Source organism: Mus caroli, unplaced genomic scaffold (assembly GCF_978045245.1).
Source record: "Mus caroli unplaced genomic scaffold, Mus_caroli_1 scaffold_9, whole genome shotgun sequence".
NCBI lineage: Eukaryota > Metazoa > Chordata > Mammalia > Rodentia > Muridae > Mus > Mus caroli.
This window is the reverse complement of record NW_028227264.1, coordinates 25,082,704-25,109,500: the sequence shown is the minus strand read 5'-3', so window position 1 is coordinate 25,109,500 and position 26,797 is coordinate 25,082,704. Positions and strand designations below refer to the sequence as shown.

At 37.9% G+C, this 26,797-nt stretch overlaps 1 protein-coding gene across 4 annotated transcripts in view; it reads left to right on the top strand.

Moving 5' to 3' along the window:
• Lama2 (laminin subunit alpha 2) overlaps positions 1-26,797 on the top strand; it is a 621,901-nt gene that overhangs the window by 39,205 nt on the left and 555,899 nt on the right. The gene's annotated exons all lie outside the window — the stretch shown is intronic.

The following is a 26,797-nucleotide window of genomic DNA, read 5'->3' as shown; positions in this document are numbered from 1 at the left end:
AGATTTACTTTATTTTATTTATATGAGTACACTGTAGCTGTCTTCAGACACACCAGAAGAGGGTAGCAGATCCCATTACAGATGGTTGTGAGCCACCATGTGGTTGCTGGGAATTGAACTCAGGACCTCTGGAAGAGCAGTCAGTGCTCTTAACCGCTGAGCCATCTCTCCAGCCCAAGAGCTTATGCTTAAGACAAGACTTACATACATGATAGACAGAGACAAAGTTCGTAGCTGTGATGAAAGGATGGACCATTTAGAGACTGCCGTATCCAGGGATCCATCCCATAATCAGCTTCTAAACGCTGACACCATTGCATACACTAGCAAGATTTTGCTGAAAGGACCCAAATATAGCTGTCTCTTGTGAGACGATGCCGGGGCCTAGCAAACACAGGAGTGGATGTTCACAGTCAGCTATTGGATGTATCACAGGGCTCCCAATGGAGAAGCTAGAGAAAGTACCCAAGGAGCTAAAGGGATCTGCAACCCTATTGTTGGAACAACATGATGTACTAACCAGAACCCCGGAGCTCTTGTCTCTAGCTGCATATGTATGGAAAGATGGCCTAGTCGGCCATCAATGGAAAGAGAGGCCCATTGGACTTGCAAACTTTATATGCCCCAATATAGGGGAATGCCAGGGCCAAAAGAATGGGAATGGGTGGGTAGGGAAGTGGGGGGCGCTATGGGGGACTTTTGGGATAGCATTGGAAATGTAATTGAGGAAAATATGTAATAAAAATATTAAAAAAAGTATTAAATATAAATATTAACATACTACAATGCTACTTATAAGTCAAAGCTTCATATAAGTCTGATATTCTAAGGCAATGTAAATAAGTGACTGTAATTTCATAGTTAGGTTATCATTCTTCAGCTTCATCTCTTCCTCCGATAAAATCTCCTCCATTGTTTTGTACTATGTCATAAAGCTGAATGATTTATTTGTGGTTTTTTTTAATCTGTGTCTTGTTTCATAAAAAATGATGTTTAACCTAAAAATAAATTAAAAAAAAAGAAAAATGCATGTGAGGGAATGATTCATTTTGAAGTTTATAGCAAAATCTCTGAGTAGGAGAATTGAGAAGCGGAAGCAATCTACATAAGGACAACACTAAGGGTCAGACAGTGAGCTTTGAGTAATAATTTGTGGAATTAGACAAAAAAGGACTTGGTCCTAGAATTTTTAATCTCTAGGCTTTAAAAATATAATTTACAAAGAGAAGTAATACACACTGCATCACCATATTTAAATAGGTATATTAACATTGTAAAATGGTTACCATGGTTAAGTATATCATCTCACAGGGTTAATGTGTGTGCGTGCGCATGTGTGACTTTGACTTGTCCTGGGGAGATATGAACAAATGTTATTTATAAGAGATAGATCACTATTACAATTAGGAGATTTAACTATCAATTTGCCACAATTGAGTGTAGGCTTAAAAATTTCAAAACCTATTTTTATTTTCTTTCTTTATTATTTTTTAAAACCAATTTTTAATAAGGGTTCTTAAATGCTTTAATCTCCCTTCTAGCCCACCATCCACCAGAGATAGTAGGAAAGAAATGTTATTAGGATACAGGGGAAGTAGAGCAAATTCAATGTGTTGTCAGCAGTTCAGTTCACATGAATCAGCAGTGGCAGCTCAATCCACTCACAAACGCCATTAAATCAGCAATGGCAAGTTGATCCAGAAGGAGCTGCAGGTTCTGTTGTATACAGTTTAGAAGTAGTTCTTTCCTTCGGGCAATTTCAATCTCCAATTTTCAGGATACAAGCAGTCCAGTTCAGTAGTGTCAGGATAGAAAACCTGAATTGGCAGCAATGGCACAACCCAACAGAAACAACTAGGCCTCTGCTTGGTTGGCACAAGTCAGCAGGAGTGACTAGGACCAGCAGAGATGCCAGGAGAAGTCCTCTGCTATGTATCTCTCATGAAGTGAAATGAATTCTTTGGTTGGAGGTATTGCTCTGTGGATTATCCATCCATCTTCTCTCCCTCTCGATGTTATGTAACCTGTAAGATGAAATAAACCCTCCCCAGCCCAAGTTACTTTTGATCATGGTGTTCCCTCAGAATCAGAGTAGGCAACTAGAATATCATCCCCTTTCCATTCACAGGCCAGTCCATGGTGACAACCATCTATTTCCCACTTCTATGGATTCAGCTCTCAGTATTTCTCAAACAGGAGGGAATATGTTTTAAAATTTGTTTGATTACTGTTTTGTGCCTGATTTATTTCACTTAATAAAATATATACTGAGTTTCTCTGTGTGATTGTAGCTGACAAATGTCTTTATTTCATATGTGTGTGTGTGTGTGTTTGTATTTTACTATAGTGTGTGGTATACACGTGTGTGCATCTGGACACCAGAGCATAGCCTGAGGCATTACTGTGTACTCAGATAATGTACACATTGATGATGTAGGTGATTATGGTATAGAACCCACCAAGTAGACTAGTTGGACTGCTCAGTAAGCTTTGGGAGATGCCTTTCTTTGCCCCTCCAGCACTGAGAATTCAAGTAGCCATTATTGAGACTGGCTTTTTTTTAATAGGGTCCAGGTTTTCAAGACAAACATTTTACCGACTAAACTGTCAGTCTGCTCATCTTCCTTCTCAGCTAAATAATTTTCCAACACATACACATTTTGACTTTTTCCTTTCATTTACTGATAGACACAAGAACTGATTCTGTATTTTGAGTATAGTGAGTAATGTTGCAGTTGCAATGGGGATATAGATACCTCTCTGAAATCTTGTTTTTATTTCCTTTGACTGTACATCCAGAAATAGATTGTAGTGCCATGTGGTGTTACTGTCTTATTTTTCAAAACAGCCTTTGCTGTTTTCTATAGCAGCAATACCAGTTTACATTCTCACCAGCAGAGCACAGAAAGGGTCCCTTGCCCCACACCTTTCCAAATATCTGTTACGTCTTGTCTTTTTGTTAATAACCACCCTAACAAATATGAAGTTATACTGTTGTTATTATTAGCATTTCCCTGATGATTACAGATCTTTGTTCTTTTCATATGCCTGTGGGCCATTTATATGTTTTAGGGAAAGTATTTCTCTACACCGCTTTGGATGTTTGCGTATTTTTAATAATGAGTAGGTTGCTTTTGATGTGACTGACTTAAATGATCTGTTCGTGAATTCTTTTATTACTCCTCATCTGATATGTGGTTTGCAAATACTTTATATGATTTCAGAGTTGCCTGTTGCTTTTTGATGTCATTTCCTTTGTTGTGGAAACCTTTTTGGTTTTGATCTTGGTGTGTCTCGTTGTTTTTTTCTTTGGTTGCCTATGCTTATGCTTTCAGACCCAAAAAGTATTTGCCAAGAAAATACTAAGGAGCTTTCCTGTGTTTTGTTTTTGTCTTAATTATAAATTGACCCTATGAAAAGGAAAAAACATAGAGTGCATATCAAGATGCAGAAAACTTTTGAAAGATTGCTGTAGGTTATGAAGGAAGGTTTTGAGTGAATAGGTAAATGAGTAAGTAAATTAATCAAGTAAATAAAATTGTATTTTCAGAGACTGTTTATTAAATATCCTCAGTTAGATATGTTTCCTCAGTTGTGAAATTTGAGTTTTGTTTTACAAATTCATCGGATCCTTTATTTTAAAAACACTATTTCTATTAACTCTGAGAATTTCACATAACATACTTGAATCATAATACCCCCAGTTCCTCTCAAAATCACCTGCCCTCCCTATCCACTTGCCCTCCCTATCCACCAAACTTTGTGTTTGTTTTTCTTCCCCATGAAGTTCAGTTTGTGTTGCCAAAGTACTTTTAGATGTGGGGCCTGCCCTGGAGTGTGGTCAGCCAACTGGTGTTCACACCATATTAGAAAACTCTTGTGAGACTAGACCGGGGCCTAGCAAACACATAAGTGGATGCTCACAGTCAGCTATTGGATGGATCACAGGGCCCCCAATGGAGGAGCTAGAGAAAGTACCCAAGGAGCTAAAGAGATCTGCAACCCTGTAGGTGCAACAACATTATGAATTAACCAGTACCCCGGAGCTCTTGACTCTAGCTGCATATGTATGAAAAGATGGCCTAGTAGGCCATCACTGGAAAGAAAGGCCCATTGGACACGCAAACTTTATATGCCCCAGTACAGGGGAATGCCAGGGCCAAAAAGTGGGAATGGGTGGGTAGGGGAGTAGGGGGGAGGGTATGGGGGACGTTTGGGATAGCATTGGAAATGTAATTGAAGAAAATACGTAATAAAAAATATATTTTTTTTAAAAAAAAGAAAACTATCTTCTAGTCTTCTAGCCACCATTAAAGGCCAATAGATACCTAGATAGGTGTAGGATTTTGTGTCCACCTCTCCACCTTTGGCTGGGCTTTTAGCTGACTTGAGCTTGCCAATGCTCAAGTACATATAGTGATGATCACTAGAGTTCATATATGCAACTTCCCTGCTGTTCTTGGAAAACAGCATTCACTGGATGTCATCTACCACCTCTGGCTCTCATCATATCTTCTCTTCCAAGAAAATCCTTAACCTTGTGGTGACAGGTGTGATATAGACATCCATTTAGGGCTAAGTAATCCACTGGCACTTATTCTTGCATATCAACCAACTGGGGGTGTCTCTGTTAACTGCCATCTGTTGCAAGAAATTTCTGTGATAAGGGTTAAAGAATGTACTGATCAACAAGTTTAACAATAAAACATTAGGAGTTATTTTAATACAATGTCCATTCATCGGAAGTCAGAATGTAAGTTTTTCAAATAAAGTAAACAGTGTGCTATTAATAAAAAAGGGGGGCATATACTTAAACACTTTGAGAGATGGTAAAAGTACAAGTGAGAAGATGATAACGAGTTTCATTAACAGGACAGCATTCCCATGTGGTCGATGGCAGTTTTATTCTCTATGGCCAGTGTGACATTATCTCCTCCTGACAGTGATTTTTCAAGGGGCTATCAAGAACCCACCCAAGCCTCTGCTCGTGAGAAAGAAGTTGAGCAGCACATGACAAAGGGGAGTGGTGCTGGCCTTCACTAATCTTACTTTGATGTTTTTTTTTTTTTATTTTTTAAAATTAGGTATTTTTTTATTTACATTTGAAATGCTATCCCTGGTCCTGTTTTCCCTTCTAAAAAAAAAAAAAAACCTTATTTCCCCCACATCCCCTGCTCACCAACACACCCACTCCCACTTCCTGGCCCTGGCATTCTCCTACACTGGGACATAGAACCTTCACAGGACTAAGGGCCTCTCCTCCACTGATGATTGACTAGGCCATCCTCTGCTAAATATGCAGCTGGAGCCATGAGTCCCACCATGTGTACTCTTTGGTTGGTGATTTAGTCCCTGGGAGCTCTGGGGGTACTGGTTAGTTTATATTGTTGTTCCTCCTATGGGACTGCAAACCCCTTCACCTCCGTTCTCTAGCTCCTCCTTTGGGGACCCTGTGCTCCGTCCAATGGATGGATGTGAACATTCACTTCTGTATTTGTAGGGCACTGGCAGAGCCTTTCAGGAGACAGCTAAATCAGCCTCCCATCAGCAAGCACTTGTTGGCATCCACATTAGTGTCTGGGTTTGGTGATCGTCTATGTGATGGATCCCCAGGTGGGGCAGTCTCTAGATGGCCATTCCTTCAGTCTCTGCTCTGAACTTTGTCTCTGTAACTTCTTCCATGGGTATTTTGTTCCCCCTTTTGAGAAGGATCAAAGTATCAACACTTTGGTCTTCCTTCTTGAGTTTCATGTGGTTTGTGAATTATATCTTGGGTATTCCAAACTTCCGGGCTAATATCCACTTATCAGTGAGTGCATACCATGTATGTTCCTTTGTGATTGGGTTACCTCACTCAGGATGAAAGTTTGTAGCTCCACCCATTTGCCCAAGGATTTCATAAATTCATTGTTTTTAATAGCTAAGTAGTACACCATTGTGTAAATGTACCACATTTTCTGTTTCCATTCCTCTGTCGAGGACATCTGGGTTCTTTCTAGCTTCTGGCTATTATAAATAAGGCTTCTATGAACATAGTGGAGCATGTGTCCTTATTACACGTTACAGCATCTTCTTGGTATATGCCTAGGAATGGTACTAGTAGGTCCTTAGATAGTACTATGTTCAATTTTCTGAAAAACCACCAAACTAATTTCCATAGTGGTTGTACCAGCCTGCAATCCCACCAGCAATGAAGGAGTGTTCCTCTTTCTCCACAACCTCTCCGGCAACTGCTGTCACCTGAGTTTTTCATCTTAGCCATTCTGATTCATATAAGGTGGAATCTCAGTGTTGTTTCAATTTGTATTTCACTGATGATTAAGAATATTGAACATTTCTTTTGGTACTTATAAGGCATTTGGTATTCCTCAGTTGGGAATTCTTTGTTTAGGTCTGTACCCCATTTTAAAAATAGGGTTATTTGGTCTAACTTCTTGAGTTTTCTGTATATATTAGATATTAACTCTCTATCAGATTTAGGATTGATAAAGATCTTTTCCCAATCTGTTGGTTGCTATTCTGTAATTGACAGTGTCCTTAGCCTTACAGAAGCTTTGCAATATTATAAGGTCCCATTTGTTGATTCTTGATCTTAGAACATAAGCCATTGGTGCAGGAATTTTTCTCCTGTGCCCATGTGTTTGAGGCTTTTCCCACCTTTCTCTTCTATTAGTTTCACTGTATCTGGTTTTATGTGGAGATCCTTGATCCACTTGGACTTGAGCTTTGTACAAGAAGATAAGAATGGATTTATTTGCATTCTTCTATGTGCTAACTGCCCGTTGAGCCAGAACCATTTGTTGAAAATGCTGTTTTTTCCACTGGATGGTTTTAGCTCCTTTGTCAAAGGTCAAGTGACCATAGGTGATTCCATCAGAAGTTCTTTAATTATTGAGAAGAGTTTTCGCTATCCTAGGTTTTTTTGTTATTCCAGATGAATTTGCAAATTGCTCTTTCCAACTCTATGTAGATTAGATTTGGAATTTTGATGGGGATTTTATTGAATCTGTAGATTGCTTTCAGCAAGATGGCCATTTTTCTATATTAATCCAGTCAATCCATGAGCATGGAAGATCTTTCTGTCTTCTGTGATCTTCTTAGATTTCTTTCCTGAGAGACTTGAAGTTCTTATTATACAGACCTTTCACTTGTTTAGTTAGAGTCACCCCAAGGTATTTTATAGTGACTATTGTGAAGGGTGTTGTTTTCCTAATTTCTTTCTCACCCTGTTTATCCTTTGTGTAGAAGAAGGTCACTGATTTGTTTGAGTTAATTTTATATACAGCTACTTTGCTGAAGTTGTTTATCAGAGTTAGGAGTTATTTGGTGGAATTTGGGGGTCACTTAAGTATACTATCATCTCATCTGCAAATAGTGATATTTTGACTTCTTCTTTTCCAATTTTCATCCCTTTGATCTCCTTTTGTTGTTGAATTGCTTTGGCTAGGACTTCAAGTACTATATTGATCAAGTAGGGAGAGAGTGGGCAGCCTTGTCTAGTCCCTGATTTTAGTGTGCTTGCTTCAAGCTTCTCTCCATTTAGCTTGATGTTGGCTACTGGTTTGCAGTATATTGCCTTTACTATGTTTAGATATGGGCCTTGAATTCCTGATCTTTCCAAGACTTTTATTATGAAGGGGTGTTGAATTTTGTCAAATGCTTTCTCAGCATCTAATGAGATGATCACATGGTTTTTTTTTTCTTTGAGTTTGTTGGATTACATTGATGGATTTCTGTATATTGAACCATCCCTGCATCCCTGGGATAAAGCCTACTTGATCATGATGGATGATCGTTTTGATGTGTTCTTAGATTCAGTTTATTGATTATTTTTGTATTGATAGGCATAGGAAAATTGGTTTGATGTTCTCTGTCTCTGTACCTTCTGTTTCTATTACGTGGGATAGTTTGAAGAGTATTGGTATGATTGAACTCTGCACTAAACCCATCTGGTCCTGGGCTTTTTTTGGTTGGGAGACTATTAATGACTGTTTCTATTTCATTAGGGGATATGGGACTGTTTAGATTGTTTATCTTATCCTGATTTAACTTTGGTACCTGGTATTTGTCTAGAAAATTGTCCATTTCATCCAGAATTTCCAAATAGTTGAGTATAGGCTTTTGTAACAGGATCTGATGATTTTCTGGATTTCCTTGGTTTCTGTTATTATGTCTCCCTTTTCATTTCTGATTTTTTTTAAAATTTGGATACTGTCTCTGTGCCTCTACTTAGTCTGGCTAAGGGTTTATCTATTTTGTTGATTTTCTTAAAGAGCAAGCTCCTGGTTTGGTTGAGTCTTTGTATAGTTCTTTTTTCTTTCCACTTGGTTGATTTTAGCCCTGATTTTGATTATCTCCCGCTGTTTACTCCTCTTGGGAAAATTTGCCTCATTTTGTTTTAGAACTTTCAGATGTGCTGTCAAGCTGCTAGTGTATGCTCTCTCCAGGTTTTGTTTTTTTTTGTTTTTGTTTTTTTTTTTTTTTTTTTTTTGAGGCACTCAGAGATGTGAGTTTTCCTCTTAGGACTGCTTTCATTGTGTCCCATAACTTTGGGTATGTTGTGGCTTCATTTTTTTTTTTTTTTTTTTTGGTTTTTCGAGACAGGGTTTCTCTGTGTAGCCCTGGCTGTCCTGGAACTCACTTTGTAGACCAGGCTGGCCTCGAACTCAGAAATCCACCTGCCTCTGCCTCCCAAGTGGTGGGATTAAAGGCGTGCGCCACCACCGCCCGGCGTGGCTTCATTTTCATTAAACTCTAATACGTCTTTAATTTCTTTATATCTTCCTTGACCAAGTTACCATTGAGTAGAGTGTTGTTCAGCTTCCACATGTATGTGGGCTTAAGTTTATGTTGTTATTGAAGACCTGCCTTAGACTGTGGTGATCTGATAGGATGCATGGGAATATTTCAATGTTTTTGTATCTGTTGATGCCTGTTTTGTGACTGATTATATGGTCAATTTGGAGAAGGTACCATGAGGTGCTGAGAAGGTATAACCTTTTGTTTTAGGATAAAATGTTCTATAGATATCTGTTAAATCCATTTGCTTCATAACTTCTGTTAGTTTCACTGTCTCTCTATTTAGTTTCTGTTTCCATAATCTGTCCATTGCTGAGAGTGTGGTGATGAAGTCTCCCACTAATACTGCTTGTGGTACAATGTGTGCTTTGAGCTTTAGTAAAGTTTCTTTTATGAATGTGGGTGCCCTTGCATAGGAGCATAGATATTCAGAATAGACTTCTTGGTAGACTTTTCCTTTGATGAGTATGAAGTGTCCTTCCTTATCTTTTCTGATTACTTTAGGTTGAAAGTTGATTTTATTCTATATTAGATTGGCTACTCCAGCTTGTTTCTTGGGGCCATTTGCTCTGAGAATTGCTTGTCCTTAGGTGGGTTTCCTGTATGCAGCAAAATGTTGAGTCCTGCTTACATATCCAGTCTGTTAGTCTATGTCTTTTTTATTGGGGAACTGAGTCCATTGATATTAAGAGATATTATGAAAAAAAGATTTTTGCTTCCTGTTATTTTTGTTGTTAGAGGTAAAATTATTTTTTTGGTTTGTTAAAAGATTATTTTCTTGCTTTTTCCAGGGTGTAGTTTCCCTCCTCATGTTGGAGTTTTCCATTTATTATTACTTGAAAGGCTGGATTTATGGAGAGATATTTTGTAAATTTCTTTTTGTCATGGAATATCTTGTTTTCTCCATCTAGGGTTATTTAGAGTTTTGCTTGGTATAGTAGCCTGGGCTGGCATTTGTGTTCTCTTAGGGTCTGTATGATGTCTGCCCAGGATCTTCTGGCTTTTATTGTTTCTGGTGTAATTCTAATAGGTCTGCCTTTATATGTTACTTGACCTTTTTCCCTTACTGCTTTTAATATTCTATCTTTATTTAGTGCATTTGTTGTTCTGATTATTATGTGTCAGGAGGAATTTCTTTTATGATCCAATCTGTTTGGTGTTCTATAGTCTTCTTGTATGTTCATGGGCATCTCTTTAAGTTAGGGAAGTTTTCTTCTATAATTTTGTTGAAGATATTTACTGGCCCTTTAAATTAGTAATCTTACCTCTCTTTTATACCTATTATCCTTAGGTTTCGTCTTCTCATTGTGTCTTGAATTTCCTGGATGTTTTGAGTTAGGATCTTTCTGCATTTTGCATTTTTTTATTGTTATGTCAATGTTTTCTATAGTATCTTTTTTGCCTAAGATTCTCCCTTTTATTTCTTTAATTCTGTTGGTGATGCTTTCATCTATGGCTTCTGATCTCTTTTCTAGGTACCTTTGTGATTTCTTTATTGTTTCTACTTCCAGTTTTAGATCCTGGACAGTTTTGTTCAATTCCCTCACCTGTTTGCTTGGGTTTTCCTGTAATTCTTTAATGGCTTCTACCTGGTTACCTCTGTTCTCCTGTATTTCTTTAAGGGAGTTATTTATGTCCTTCTAAGAAATCCTCTGTCAGTATCATGAGATATTGTTTTAAATCCACATCTTTCATTTTTGCTGTGTTGGGGACTCCAGGACTTGCTGTGTTGGGAGAACTGAGTTCTGATGGTGCTAAGTAGTCTTGGTTTCTTTTGATAAGATTATTGCATTTGCCTTTTGCCATCTGGTTATCTCCGGTGTTAGCTGTTCTTGCTGTCTCTGGCTAGAGCTTGTTCCTCCTATGGGTCCGTTAGCCTGTGTCAGCACTCCTGGTAGAGCAGCTCTCTCCTGGCAGAACTTGTGTACAGAGGAGTCTGGAACAGCCCAAGTTCTGGGTGGATATGGTGTCTGGAAATACCCTGTTCTAACTGCTCCATCATTCTTATGCCCAGTGTGCTCCTTGCTGCCCAGATCCAGATAGTTATTGGAGAGAAAGTGGCTATCTCACCTCCAAACCCAGCAGTGAAAACACTCCTGGGAGAACAGACCTCTTGTGGCAGGACCCGTGCACAGTGGGCTGTGGAACAGCTTTAGCTTTTGGATCTAATCTTAGTTTGAAAAGAGCATCTCTGGAGGACGTTCGCTAAATTAGCAATGCCCAAAGTTATACACCACTTAAGAGCAGCAGAAAACTATTTCATTAAGACAAGCTCAGGAAACAATTCCAAGATACATGATTAAAAAAGAAAACCAAATACCTACAACTGAAGTACAGATGGTGGTAACCTCTCATGACATTTATTTTCTCACCTCTCTGCCTGTTCAAGTCCTGTTTAGGATATTAAGTTTTGTTCACAGCAATAACTTCTGTGGGTACTCACCTATACAATCTACTATTATTTTTCTGGTTTTGATCAAGTTCAATGTAGGTTGGTTTTTGTCAACTTGACACTAACTAGACTCACCTGCAAAGAGGACTAGTCCTCATTTGATTACCTTGTGAGCATATCTGTAGCTCATTTTCTTGAACTACAGATCAATTCATTCATGAGTGATATGGGAGGACATTATGCCTGAGGAACTAGTCCTAATTTAATAAGAAAGCAAGCTGAGCAAGTCATGGAAACTGAGCCAGTGAGCAACATTTCTCCATGGCCTCTGCATCAATTCCAACCTCTAGAATTCTGTCTTGATTTTCTGCACTGATATCCTTTAGTTCAAAGCCTGTAAGCTACAAAAGTCCTTCTCTTTCTCAGTTGTTTTTGCTCAATGTTTTGTCCTATGAATATAAATGTGAATAGAACAAATTCTTTTAGGAAAACCTTGAAAAAAATCTGTATAAGTCAAAAGTTTTCACCCAAACTCTTTTATAGCAAATCTAGAGTCGCTCTCTTTTTAAGTATCTGATCTTTTGTGCCATAAGTTACTGTACTGAAATCTCATTGAGAGCTAAAAAGAACTTTTTACCTTTCAGTTCAGATTGCACAAAAGGAATAACCAGACATGCTGAATAAATTAATACTTTTAATTTGATTTTTAAAACTGTATTGACTTATTTAAATGAGTTCTAAAAGATATAACTTTCTGTGAGTCTGAATACTGTTGTCATGGAGAATAAAACATTTTTCGTTTTAGTTTTTCATATTGAAGATGGCAGATTTCTTCAATTGATTGTTCTGTTTTTAAAAAGTGAGACATAGCTGTACATATTCATGGAATAATGACAATTATCAATCCAAATGGAGGCTTCTTTGGGCCTAGTTACGACAGAGTCCTACCAAAAGAACTGATTATCAGTAAGGTCCACAGGTCTGGGAGTTGAGGGCTTACTATTGAGGCCATGGACAGGACTTTCTTAAACTACGCTGCTTGAGAGCAGCAGAATCCCTGGAAGATTTCATTCCTATGTTCTAGAAGATTCTGTCACATGTGTTGTACAGAATTCACACTGTCATGCCCTCTCACGCATTAATGCCGTTTCTTATATCGTTTTATGTCATTATTGTTATTAATTCAAGGTTTTTTGTTTGTTTTTGCAATAGGTTCTAATGTAGCCTTATTATGTAGTTAAAGATGACCTTAAATTTCTGATGTTTCTACCTTTACCTTCTGAGTCTGGGATTACAGCTGTATACTGCCAGGCCTTGATTATGCAGCACTGAGGCTCAAGCCAAGGGAGGGTTTTACACATGCTAAGAAAACACTCTACCAATTTAGCTACATTGTTAGCCTCCTGTCTTTTTCTTTTTAAGATGAATTAATTTTTGAAGTATACAGATTTGTTCCTATGAAATTAAAACTGTACATGAAGTCTGGCTTGGTGGGGGTGGGGAATGGCTAGGGAGCATGCAGGTATGCCCACTTTCTCTCTTGGTTTTGGAACCCATCTGGCCAGTCCATATCCCGTGCATACTGCAGTCTCTGTGAGTTTATATGTGCACCAGTCCTGCTGTGTCTAGAAGGCCTTATTTCCTTGGTGTCATCCATCCTCACTGGCTCTTAAAATATTTCTGCCTTCTCTTCTGCGAACATTGCTGAGTCCTGAAAGAATGAATTTAATGGACTCCCATTTTGGACACAAACTCTGTACATTGTCCAGTGTGGACCTCTGTATTTGTTCCTACCTATTATAGGAAGAGGATTCTCTAATGGTAGTTGGACATGACAGTGTTCTATGAGTATAGCAAAATGTAATTAGGAAAAATTTTGTTGTTACATTCTTTTAGCCGAACAGTAGTATTTGTTTTTTTCTCAGGTTCGTGACTATGTGAGCAGGGTCAGGCATGAGCTCCATCTCCTGGAGTCGGCCTTAAATTCAATCAGATAATGGTTGGTCTCAATCACAACTTTTATGCCACTATTGCACCAGATTTTCATGTTGGTGTTTGACCTGTTTTCTCTTTGCTAACCAAAACACGGCAAGACAAATCTCAAGTTGCCACACTTCAGAAGGTTACAATGACAGTAAATGTTTACCATATCACCTTTGATGGAGCATATTGTATCTGATATAAAAGCAAGCTTAGAAAACACATTTTCTTTGCCTATAAATATTTGAGAGACTATCATTAGGAAGTATATTCCTTTGTGTGCCTTTTTTGTTAAGCAGTTATGATTGAACATTTCCATTGATAAATTAAAATATAACTTTTATTCAGTCACCACCTGTTAGAATTTTTAAAACTTCTATCTATGATAAAAAATGATGTATTTATTATCAGTTATGACACCTTTGTCCTACTGAGCTCAGATCTGGATTTTTTTTTAAAGCATCATAATTGCCATCAAACTGACCAACCAGCTTACAATGTCACAATGATACTGTAAGGAGCAAAGAACGAATCCAGGTCTCCTCTCCTTCTCATTCTGCCTGTCATGACATCCAGGGGCTAATAACTGGAGGCCAGCATTTTACTAAAATAGTACCAATAGCTTAATCTTAAACCAGAACCCATTTTCTATGAAATGAAGCTTAGATTAAATATTAATAAGAGGTCATAAATAAAATAGTGATAGGCCGGGCAGTGGTGGTGCACGCCTTTAATCCCACCACTTGGGAGGCAGAGGCAGGCAGATTTCTGAGTTCGAGGCTAGTCTTGTCTACAAAGTGAGTCCCAGAACAGCCAGGGCTATACAGAGAAACCCTGTCTTGAAAAAACAAACAAACAAACAATAAAATAATAATGAGTTTAATTCTGCTTGTTTTTAAAATAACTGTTCTTTACCAGTATTTCAACATTATAGTCTTAAAATACAATGTAGTACTATATGTACTCAGATGTTCTATGTCATCATAAACATAAACAACATTGTCATAAAACAGCTTTTCCAATCTCAAGCTTGTTATGTTAACCTACTGGTTTATCAGTCTTTGATCAGATATTTCCTCTTGTCCTCACAATATGCTCTGTTCCTCAGTTTTGAGAACATGGATAATCCAAAATTTATAATTCTACTCTTAGTTTCTGTAACTGAGTATTCTCAAACAAAAGGCAGTTGGGATTAGCTTAATTGAAAGTAATAAGTTTTATTTTGGGGATTATACATTTCTTAAACCGACATATATTTAATCATGCATTACTTTTGTGACCATAAACCAGACACACAGAAACATACACACACACACACACACACACACACACACACACACAAAGAGTGCTTTAGGCAAGTAAGACAGTAATTATTTGGTTTTGTTTGTTATTATTTTCTTTTTCATTGTCAGCATTGTTGGATCCTATCTTAGGTATAAGAGGAAATGAGAGGATGCAGATATAGAAATTATGGACAACAGAGGAGCTGTAAGACTGGAAAAAATTAAAATATGGGGAAATGGTTAGGTTTTGTCAATTTCATCCAAAGTAGGGTCACATGAGAAGAATGGCCCTCACTTGAGGAATTGCCTTCTTCAGACTGTGGGCATATGTGTGGTGATGTTTTTCTTGGTAATGACTATGAATTGGTATGAGAGGGCCCAGCCTATTATGAGTGGCACCAGAGCTGGGAAGGTAGTCTTGGTTGTAGAAGAAGGCAAGCTCCGGAATCCATGCAGTACAACACAATAAACAGCTGTCCTCTGTAGTCTGTCTTGGTTCCTGCCTCTTGGTTCTTGATTGAGTTTCTGCCCCAAATTTGCTCAGTGATGTACAGTAATGTGTAAGTACAAGCCAATCAAACCACTGTTATTTTCCTCTTTAGTTAGTTTTGGTCAATGTTTAGTCACAGCAGCATCGAAGGAATTGAGAACATATGAAGAGTGAAGATTAAATGTCATCACAATCTGGGCAAAGGCAAAAAGAAAACCTCAAAAAGACTTGCAGAAAAACAGAGATGATGTAGGTTTGAGATGTCAGTGACAAGGTTGGCCTGAAGATGGAGAATGGGAACCTTACATTGCAAGAAAAGAAGTGAGAGTTGAGGAGACTGTGTAAAACAAAGAGAAGAAATGTGCCATGTGCACAGCTGAAACTGAATTAAGCCAGCTCATTAGCTGAGATTAAGTTAAATAAGTGTGTGTGTGTGTGTGGGGGGGGTCCCGAGGAACTAAAGGCTGAAAACATACAAAATAAAGCAACAGAGAGACCTGAGTACATTCCAGACTAGTACGTAGATTGCCAGGTACATCTAACAGCCACCCCTGTGGTACCCTGACCTTAGAGCAGAAACTCTACAGGAACCAATTCTGTCTGTGCTAACATTGTGTTTGGCTTTTGTAAGTTTATATACTTGCAGATAACATCCTAAATCATAGAATTCTTCTGATACTAGACTGCCTGCTCTTATTCCAAGGTAGATCACTGCTGTCTCTAAACAACCTTTCAGCCTGCACACACACATGCTTGAGTTATTTAAAATTATAGAAGTTCTTTGGAAAATTAGTGTGAAAGTTAGACCTGGGGACATTAATTTTGTGTGTGTGTGTGTGCTCATGTTATGTTGTGGTGGTGGTGAAGGAGTCAGGACAATACAGATACCCCACTGGGAAGCATCTAACACAAAGGGCAAAGTTAGGAGATTTTTAACTTCTAGGAAAAGCATAAAAGAAAGAGAAGAAAAAAATAGAAAGGACAGCAGATGGGAGGGGAAGCAAATATGAACTTGCAAAGTGTGATTCTTCGTAACTGCCTGCAGGTGAGTTTTACGTATATTGACTCAAAATAAACTAAAGTCAAGAAAATAATCTAAACACTGAGTAATTCAGCAATGGAGATCAATTGATCATATCTAGTTTGTTGGGTTTTTTTCTCACACAACACATGTCTTAAATGTTTAATTTTCTCTAAAGTCATGTTTTCAACCCTGGGGTTTATATCTTATGTGACAACTAGACACTTACCCCCCCCCCACACACACACACCCAATGTTAAAGATAAACTCAATTTGAATTTAGCTAGAATATTAATGATTTCTTTTGATGTATTTAAGAAGTTTAGACTATAAAAATATAACAAAATATCATGTATATTTTATTATACTTAAAGGACGTTGAACTTAAAGAAACACACACTCATTACAGGTAATTTAGGGAGTTAAAATATGAAATAAAATATGGTCTACATAAATAACATAGGGCACCATTGTTAAATAAATGCCAGAAAACAGTCAAGTAGGTATAACATTGATGTTTATTTGACTGGTCTTCACTAATGTGTTCCATAGAGAGGATGCTCAAGACTATGGCTGGAGGTGGAGCCTTTTGTTTTGACCATCTAGGAAGCTTATGATACTTTGAGAAGAATGAGTACTCTGGATGGGTACATGGGGTGGGGGTGGTATATGTCAGCATTTCAGATGAAATTTGCCTAAAAGGAACCAGGAAAAGGAAAGCCTAAATGGTAGTAGAGAAGATGGGTAAGGAGCTTGTCTGCTTACTTAAATGCACTTTTTAACATGATACTTTTCTGACTGTTCTTTTCATGAAGCCAGTACATGGCATCTACTTTGGAATTATATGGATTCAAATTTGAATTGCACTCCTCTCAAATAGCTATTTGGCCTTGTACAGATACTTTCAATGTAGACTAATCCAGCTATTCTAAATCTGGGGGTCACGAATCCCTAAAAACCATCAGAAAACACAGACATTTATATTTTGCTGTGTAACAGTTGCAAACTTACAGTAATGAAGTAGCAACAAAGATAATTTTATGAGGAACTATATTAAAGGGTCATAGCATTAGGAAGGTTGAGGAGCACTGCTCTAAACAAAACCTATAATGTGAGGTCTTGTTACTTTGTAAGGTTTGTACAAAGGACTAAATGTGACAACTGGTAGCAGCAACTGGCAAACATTTGGCCCAAGGAAATCTTTACATATAGGAAGCTATTAGAAGAAAGATGGTATGCTTCTAGATAAAAATATAGGTTTCATACGGGGTGTTTTCCTGTTTTAAATGAGTGATGTTAAATAAAGGAGACACTATAAATCATATTATAAATGTACCAACACACTCACTGAGCTACATATACCTTGAAGTCTATTAGAGTGATGACTAGAGGCTCTATTCATCTCCGTCTGTGTTCTTCAGGCCAGCTCTCCTTTATCATAGAAAAAGCTTCTGGTTCATTCCCAAAGCTGGTGGTAACAAACTTGGTTCAGCAGACCTCACCCCTAAATGCAGCTTCTCTAGTTTTGCTCTCACATATATTTAAAATATAATAAATATTATTATATTTTCAACCTCTTTTTATTTATTTTACAAGTTTCTGTAGTTCACAACTTACACCAATTCGCAAAATTCAAAAGCACTTTGAGTTCTCATAGTTCCATTTTCTAAATGTGAAGAAAAAAATTCATCTTTACATATGTGGAAGAGCAACTGACTTTCTAATTATGCATTCTAAATTTAAGGTTACTGGGGATTTGTTTAAGTAGTTGAGCGCTTCTTACTAATCTGAACATTTCTTTTTTTTGGATTTTTTTAATTAGATATTTATTTCATTATTTCATTTACATTTCCAATACTATCCCAAAAGTCCCCCCACCCTCCCCCACCCACTCCCCCACCCATCCACTCCCACTTCTTGGCCCTGGTGTTCCCCTGTACTGGGGCATATAAAGTTTGCCGACCAATGGGCCTCTCTTTCCATTGATGGCCGACTAGGCCATCTTCTGATACATATGCAGCTAGAGACACGAGCTCTGGGGGGTACTGATTAGTTCATATTGTTGTTCCACCTATAGGGTTGCAGATCCCTTTAGCTAGTTGGTTATTTTCTCTAGCTCCTCCACTGGGGGCCCTGTGATCCATCCAATAGCTGACTGTGAGCATTGACTTCTGTGTTTTCTCGGCCCTGGCATAGTCTCATAAGAGACAGCTATATCTGGGTCCTTTCAGCAAAATCTTGCTGAGTGTATGCAATAGTGTCAGCGTTTGGAGGCTGATTATGGGATGGATCCCCGGATATGGCAGTCTCTAGATGGTCCATCCTTTTGTCTCAGCTCCAAACAGTGTCTCTGTAACTCCTTCCATGGGTGTTTTGTTCCCAATTCCAAGAAGGGGCAAAGTGTCCACACTTTGGTCTTTGTTCTTCTTGAGTTTCATATGTTTCGCAAATTGTATCTTATATCTTGGGTATTCTACGTTTCTGGGCTAATATCCACTTAACAGTGAGTACATATCATTTGAGTTCTTTTGTGATTGGGTTACCTCACTCAGGATGATGCCCTCCAGGTCCATCCATTTGCCTAGGAATTTCATAAATTCATTATTTTTAATAGCTGAGTAGTACTCCATTGTATAAATGTACCACATTTTCTGTATCCATTCCTCTGTTGAACATTTCTCAATAAAAGTAGGAATCAGTGCCATGTGACATCACTGACACATGATTTGTGAGAATTTACATTAAGCAAGGCATTGCCTTAATATTCTGGGATCTAGATACCATCTAGATACAATACAATGGAAACTCTTAAGGTTCAACTCTTAAGGTGCTCAGAAAAATGGATGTGATGTTGATCATTGTTGACTTTAACAAAATTAGAGTATTGCCTATATTGAGGAATTTGAATATGTTTGTAGGCATGGAATTTTACACTGTAAACTTGGACATGCCTTCTGGATAGGAAACAGAGCTGTGCTTTCATTAACACAGTAATGTCAAACATTGTTGAATACCTTTTATGTACTATCCTGGATACTTTATGCCTAGGTGGATATAAGATTGTCTTATGTTCGTCTTCAGTGGTAGGTGATAGAAACACCAATTCACAGGCAGGCATCAGCTTTAGTGACTGTCCTCACTCCAATTGTTGCAGGACCATATGTGGAGGGCCAAGTTCAGCCACTAAATGATCTTTCGTTGGTGGTTCAGCCTCTGAGAGCCCCCAATGGTGCAGTTTAGTTGACTCTGTTGGTCTTACTGCAGAGTTCCTATCCTCTTCATGGCCCTCAATTCTTCATACAATTCTTCCATAAGACACCCTTCAATGGTAGAGGATATATCTACCCCTGCAAAGACTTTAGGTGCCAGGGCCCAGGAATACCCAGGTAGTCTCTGCCCTCTCAGAGCAGAAGTAGTGGGATGGAAGGAGAGACTGTATGAGGGGAGAACCAGGAGAGGTGGCAGTGATCAGGATATAAAGTGAATAAATAAAATTAATTAATGGGAAAAAAGGAAAAAAATAAAGTGAAGAAGAAGAAGAAGAAGAAGAAGAAGAAGAAGAAGAAGAAGAAGAAGAAGAAGAAGAAGAAGAAGAAGAAGAAGAAGAAGAAGAAATACAAGTTCATCTGTGTAGGGAGGAGCCAGTCTTGATTCCACAGTCCATTTACCTGAGACACTTTTACCTTTTGCTCTATATTGCCTTACCATCTCCTTTTCTTCCTCCCTCTCTCCTTCTCATTTCTCTTGTCACCAAGACTGCCCTCAGTCTTGATCCTTCTGCTTCTGCCTCCCTCCTTTTTCTAGCATGCACCACAGCACTTAGCCTTGTTTGTCCCTACTTGCATTAGGGCTCTCTCCACAAGGAGCCACTAATAGTTATGAGGTCAGTCCCCTTAAACCACAATAGGACAAATAGTGCCTGTTCTAAAATCTGTACTCTCTGATGACTTTATATGTGCTATCTTCCAAACCATAGAGGATACATCTCCTCACGAGGGGCATGGTACCTTGATGAGTTTAGAGAAAACACCATTGAGTTTCACGGAGAGAAAACTGAGTGGTGTGATTGTTGCTTCCCCAAGGAAATTCGGTCTGTAATCAGAATCCATGCTCCTTCCATATCATCTCCCAGCATCCACTGCAAGTACTTTTCAGTCAAGACTGCCTCCTGTCTTGTTGTATTAATTGTATGCAAAAACTTGTAAATTGCAAGTAAAAATGAGATACAAGTTCCTTTCATATTTTCCTTCTCTGAAAAACCACATTTTTTAATATAAGAGATTTCCTTAATAACTCTAGTGTTTAAGAAAGGAAAGAACTTATAAAGCACTGGGATTCTGACAAACACAACATGGATTCTAACAGGTGACAAACTGTGACTCACTGCCACCATCTGCATATAGCCAGTGCTTACAGAACCTGCATTTAGTTTGTGTGTATATGTTCACAAAGAGGTACATGTATGAGTTTGCATGTATATCTATACATGTAGTATTTGAGTGAGAGGCAAGGAGAAGCCTGTGGTTTTAGGTAATCAATGTACTATTATGATTGACATTAAATGGTCCCATTTCTTTTCCAAAGAAATAAAAGGATACTTTTGTGTGTGCACTCTACACAGGGGGCAGACTTTTTCTTCTTCTAATGAGAACATTTTTCAAATAAGCCCAGTTATCAGCTGTTTCTAGTCAAAAGCCAACAATGCAAAGTACATTTGTATTATTTTATGTATTGACAGTGTGCTTTAAATGTTAAAGTTCAGTTGATGTCTCTTGACTAAAACTTCCAGGGAGCAAATTATTCAGAATTTTCTTGTTCTGTTAAATTTGATCACATCTCTTCTGCCTAAATTCTGCAGGGAAAGATGGGAGACTGCATCCCAAAGTTTGTCTGCTTCACCAGTGTGTTTATTTCCTTTTTGGAAAAGGAGTGTGTGTTTTGCGGAAGGTATTAGTAGCAGAGCATATCTTTTCAAGGAAAAAAGAAAAACTTGGCAACTCAACAGTACACCCTGATAGTACCTTTGAAGATGGCTATCATTTTAGCTTTTTTACAGCAGGGAGAAGCACCGTAGGACATTAAAATACAATATCTATACTCACATTGCAATGACATTAAATAAAGTGAAGGCATGAATATTTAAATTAGATTTTGTTTTTCATACTTTATTATGTCAGGAAGAAATTGCAAGCTCTGGAAATCCTTTGCGTCTCATTGAGAGAAAAGTCTTGTTTTTATGATCCCTCTAAAGAAACATCTGCATCAGCAGAAGGTTGCTAGCAGTCATCATATTTGATTTTATTTAACATTTCTTAAACACAGAGTTGTTTCTATGCGTATGTGGTGTGTTGGCATTTTTACATTATCAGCTCCTTGATTTAATTTTTATTCTTGGTGCTGACCTGTCATAGGGGATAAATCTATTCAACAGGAACACTCAGTTGTGCTTAAACGCACAGGCAAAGGCAAGTCGTTTGAGTGAAGTCATTCTAAGTCACAGAAAGAGGCCTATTTATGAATTTTTAAAACCATCCTTTCTTGTCAGTTAGAAAGGTACATTATCTTCAGACTCTAGTTTGTATAAGATGATCCTGTATGTTCCAACTCAAGTTACAATTATTATTACTGTTATTATTACTATTTTTATTTTCTATTATTATCATCATCAATATCATTGCTCTTGTGCTACCAAAATTGAAGTCATGGTCTTGCCCATGCTAAGGCAATGGCTTACCACTGAGCTATACTTCCAGTGCTTCATTTAATTTTATCTTTCTAAGAACTTTGTATATAAATCTAAATCCCCTCAGTACTAATGAATGTCCTTCAGTTTGTCAGGAACAGAAGACTGCAATTTAACAGCTTTGACAGGCCCGATGATAACACAGAAGAGCTCGCTGAGCAGTAAGAATAAGAATGCTGAGGCCATTCTTGCTGTGAAACCTCAGTTAAAGGAGCCTCCAGCTTTACAACAGGCCCAATGCAACAGTCATTGTAGTTGCTCTGTGAAATCTGACACCTCAGAGATCCACCTTGCTCCCTAAGATTCTTCAGATAAACAAAGTGACATCTTGTATGGTGATCATTCTGGGCTCACAGATGCTCAGAAGCTTGATGCATAGTTTTCTCGCTCGCTCTCAAAAACCCTGAGATGGGAACTACTGCTACACCCATTTCACAGACACAGAGCTTAGGAATTAAGTCATTTTCCAGAGGCCACATGGCAGGTTTGAGGAAAGTTCATATGTGGGCACATAGGAAAGGGCCCTAAAATCCATGCTTTAATCCCTAGTAGTATGGCTATAGTAGGTTATATAGACAGGACAAATTGAAGCTATGTTTTCTAAATTTGAAAAGGAAACATCATAATATGTGGAAACACCCCAAATTGTAAATATTCAGTGTGTTTATATGTGCATATGCATGTAAGCATGTGTGCATGTATGTGGAGTTCAGAAAATCACCTTCAAACTTGTAAGGTGAGTATTTTAGCAAGTAACCTATTTCCTCGGCTCTGTCAGTGTGTTTTAATAGAAAATTCACATCTAATAGTTTTACTCTTATTACTTTCATGATGGGAATTTAGATACAGTTTGAACTTCTAAGGCTGCTCCTTCTTAAATACTTTCTTGTTGCATTTATTTGGTTATTTAAACTCCATTAACTCATCATTGCAGACATGCTTTAAATGACCATATCTTTTAAATGAGAGCTATAAATGGCAGCAGATGTGCAAATAAATAGGGTATATGTAAATACACTACACTGTTCTGTAAAGATGTTCTTTTTGAGCAAAAGGCTAAAATAAAATCATTTCATCAAAACACGTGTGTTTTTATGACTTCTTATACTACCATAAACTTTACTAGCCCTTTTACAGAAAAAATAAACCCTCATAAGTCTCAGTTTGAGGAAAAATTATCATCGGAGACATAGAATGCCCCTGAGTGGTTTGAAGATGGAGGTTTGTATTAGGTCATCAATTTTGTTCAAAGGTAAATTTAAGTAACATTTTAATAGTTAAAAAAAAATTCTTGTAGAAGAATAACATATTTGCATTTTTAAAATATCCTGCCTAACTCTTAAAGCAATTTCACAGTCATGGCTCTTATGTTAGAAGTTGGAGCTATGCCACGAGCCCTCAGGGTATAGCTATTTATTCTTCTTTGCCTTAGGGAAATTAAAAAAAAAACATTCTAGACGTTCTGAGATACTGTAGCTTTCCATATTTTTTTTCTCTCTGTAGATTGGTAGTAAGTTTTGACACATGATATGACTCCAAAAATGAAGATGAAACAGAGATATTTTTAAAAGTCTCACTATGTATTGGTCTGTTAATCCAAAAGGACAGATAGATTGATAATAGTCTTCCCAAGGAGCAGAAGGGGTTTGCAGCCCCAGTATAGGGCAATGCCAGGGCCAGGAATGGCAGTGGGTCCATTGCTGTGCAGGGGGAGAAGGGAGGGGATAGGGGATTTTCTGAGGGGAAACTAGGAAAGGGAATAACATTTGAAATGTAAATAAAGAAAATATCTAATAGAAATATATAAAAAATAGTCTTGCTTATGAAAGAGAACGAAGACTATTAATATATAAGGAACAAAAAATAGAGTTAGTGGAATTTTTCAGAGAGTAGCAATACTGAGTGATATGTATCTAGTAATGCTCTCCCTTGACAATTACTACACTTTGTGGGTTTTTAGTGTTGTTCTCTGTAAAGACACACCGCTACCTCTACTGATCACAATCAATCACCTGCTTCCGTTTTATTTGTCATGTCATACAAATTCATGTTTCATTCTCTAGTAATGCAGTTCTCATAGGTCACAAAGAAGGCGAATGAAAAAAGAATCTAGCTCTAGAATTGAATGACAGCGTGAATGGATTTTATGTGTGAATGACTTGTGTGATGAGAAATTCAAAATAACGCTCCAAGACACAGTACATGGCAATCTCAAAGCAAGGCATTTCTTCCACAAATTAAGTTTATTCTCAGGTTAGCATTTGGTCCATGCAGAGCATTATGCTATTATAAGAACAACAGTTCCTTAGGTTACTTATCTGATTTTCACTTGACAACAAAGCATGGGGAAGGGGCTTCGTGATGTCAATATGATCAGGCCAGGGATAGTTTCCCAAGTTACACTGTCTTGTTAAGTGTTTTTATTTTTAAATGAGTATTCATTGTGAGCAATGTATCAGCTAATTTCTAGGTGAATATTAGGAAATTTGGACTCCAGTACTGGTCTTTAAGCTAACTGTAATTTTTACTTTAGATCAATTTATTTAAAAAAGAAAACACCGTCAGTATAATAACCAGTATGCTCCAGCTGCATGTTGTATACAAAACATTTACCTTGCCTACGGACATAAAGGGGTAGGAAAGAGGTATTGTGCTGGGAGCAACCCACAGAAAGCAAGAGTAGCCTTCGTTTTGTTTATTTTTCTACTTACTGAAAATAGGTTTTTTGTTGTTGTTGTTGTTATATAATGTATCCTGATTACAATTACACTTCCCTGTTCCATTTTGGCCCCACCTCTCCTCCCGTCAGGATCCACCCTACTTTGGTCTTTTGTTAGAAAGCAAGCTGGCTTCAACAGGGTAATAGTAAAATTAAATAGAATATGACAAAACAAACAGAAGGAAAAGGTCCCAAGAGGAGGCATAAGAAGCAGGGAGCCATTTATTTGCATACTTGAGTCTCTCATAAAAATACTAACTGGAAGCCACAGTATATGTCCAAAGGCTTCATAGGGTAAAAAGAGATGATACGTTATGAGATAAGGAACCTCTAAAGACACTGTAGACTTTGTTTTTTGTTGCTACTGCTGGGCATGCAGCCTATGTATGCTTAAGAGTACTTTGTTTTTTCAGGGAGATTCTCTTGGTGAAAACTACGTTCTCATTTGCAAGTGGTAATCAGTTGAAGATTATTTCTGGGCTAGGAATGAGGGCATATGTCCATTTCTCCATTTAGCTCCAGGATCCTGTCTGGTGCAGACCTGAGCAGGCTCTGTTCACACTGCCTCAGTGTCTATGAGTTCATATGACCATCATCTTGTTGTAACCCATAATTAGATCCTATAGGTTTGATATTTGTGCCTCCTTTTGTCTTCATTTCTTTACTCCTGTGTCTTATGGATATTAGAGTGAATCTTCTTGTTGCTCTGGGAAAACTGACAAAAAGCAATTCAAGGGAAGAAGGGCTTATTCTGGCTTATGATTCCAGCAAATCTTTTCATCATGGTGGCAAGGTATAGCATCCTGGGAGAAAAGAGGTCAGGCAGTCACATTGTATGCACACACTCAGGAGGAATAGAAAACACAGGAAGTGGAGACAGGCTATAAATTCTACAGGCTGGCCACAGTCATCCTCATTCTCTAGCAAGTCTCTGCCTCCTGAAGTTTTCAAAACAGCCCTATAACTCTGTATCAAATGTTCAAATACCCAAGCCCATTGGGAACATTGCACATTCAAAATAAAGAAAGAGAGCTATTGCCTTGGCTCTGCCAGAGTTTGATGTATTTTCAGTTTTCAAAGTTCATGTCTGTAGATTTCAAAGGCGTTTCTCTTTGGGTCTGTCTGACTTGACTTTTCTCTTCTTTTCTTTTCTTTTCTTTCCTTTTCTTTTCTTTTCTTTTCTTTTCTTTTTTCTTTTCTCTTTTCTTTTCTCGTCTTGTCTCTTCTCTTTTCTTCCTCTTCTCTTTTCTTCTCTTTTTTCTCCCCTCCCTCCTTCCTTTCCTCTTTCTTTCTTTCTTTCTTTCTTTCTTTCTTTCTTTCTTTCTTTCTTTCTCTTCATTTTCTTCATTTTCCCAGGCTGACATAGATTTGGCTCTCCTATCCACAGGTCCAGCACCTACTGACACAACCAACTACCAGTGGAAAAATTACTGGGCAAAATTGTATGTGTACTGAACATGCAGAGATTTCTTGTCATTACTTCATAAACAGCAAAGTATAACACAAACTCTCTCTCTCTCTCTCTCTTTCACACACACACACAAACATACACACACACACACATGAGTATTTACTTTGTATTAGATATTACAAGCAATGAAGAGGTTAGATAGGAAAATGTGTAAAGGTTATATGAAAATGCCACACCACCTTATATAGGAAGTTTGGTGACAAATTTTAGTATCTCCTATCTACGATGTGTATGGGTGTGGTGTGGTGTGGTGGACAGAACAAATTCTATAAGTACGGAAGAGTGACTATGCCTTTTAAGGTCTGTGTTATGAAAGCTTCATTCTTCTCTGTGCTCTATCAGACCTTGTAGGCATGTTTCCATAGGAGTGTATGTGTGTGTGAGTGGGTGGGGAAGTGTTCCACTATTTTAGAGCCCAGTGATGAGAAATAATTTTATTGATCCTGCTGGCTGTTTCACTGTCCAGGATCTGTTGTCTTTGAAGAGTACTTTACACCAAATGACAACAGGTTCTTGAGATCTCAGAGCTTGTCATCGACAAGTGTAACTTAAAGTGTTTTTGTCTGTGTAATACTTCAGGCCCATTTTCTGCTTCTTGCTTGAGAGCTGTCACTTAAATGTGGTTCTTTCTGTGAATCTCACACTCACAGATATATGTCATTTTCCAATTTGAGGTCTCCCTTGAAAATCCTGAGCTATCAAAGTAAAGAATGCACCTTGGTAAAGTTCCATATACTGATTCTGCTCTCCAATTCCAGTCTCTTGTCATGTATGCTGTTTCCTAGTCCTAGAATACTACATACTGATATTAAAATATGGAAATCTCATACAAGTAGAAATAACCACATCAGTCAAAAATAATGCTTGTTAACATTTAACATATGTTGTAGGATTTTGAT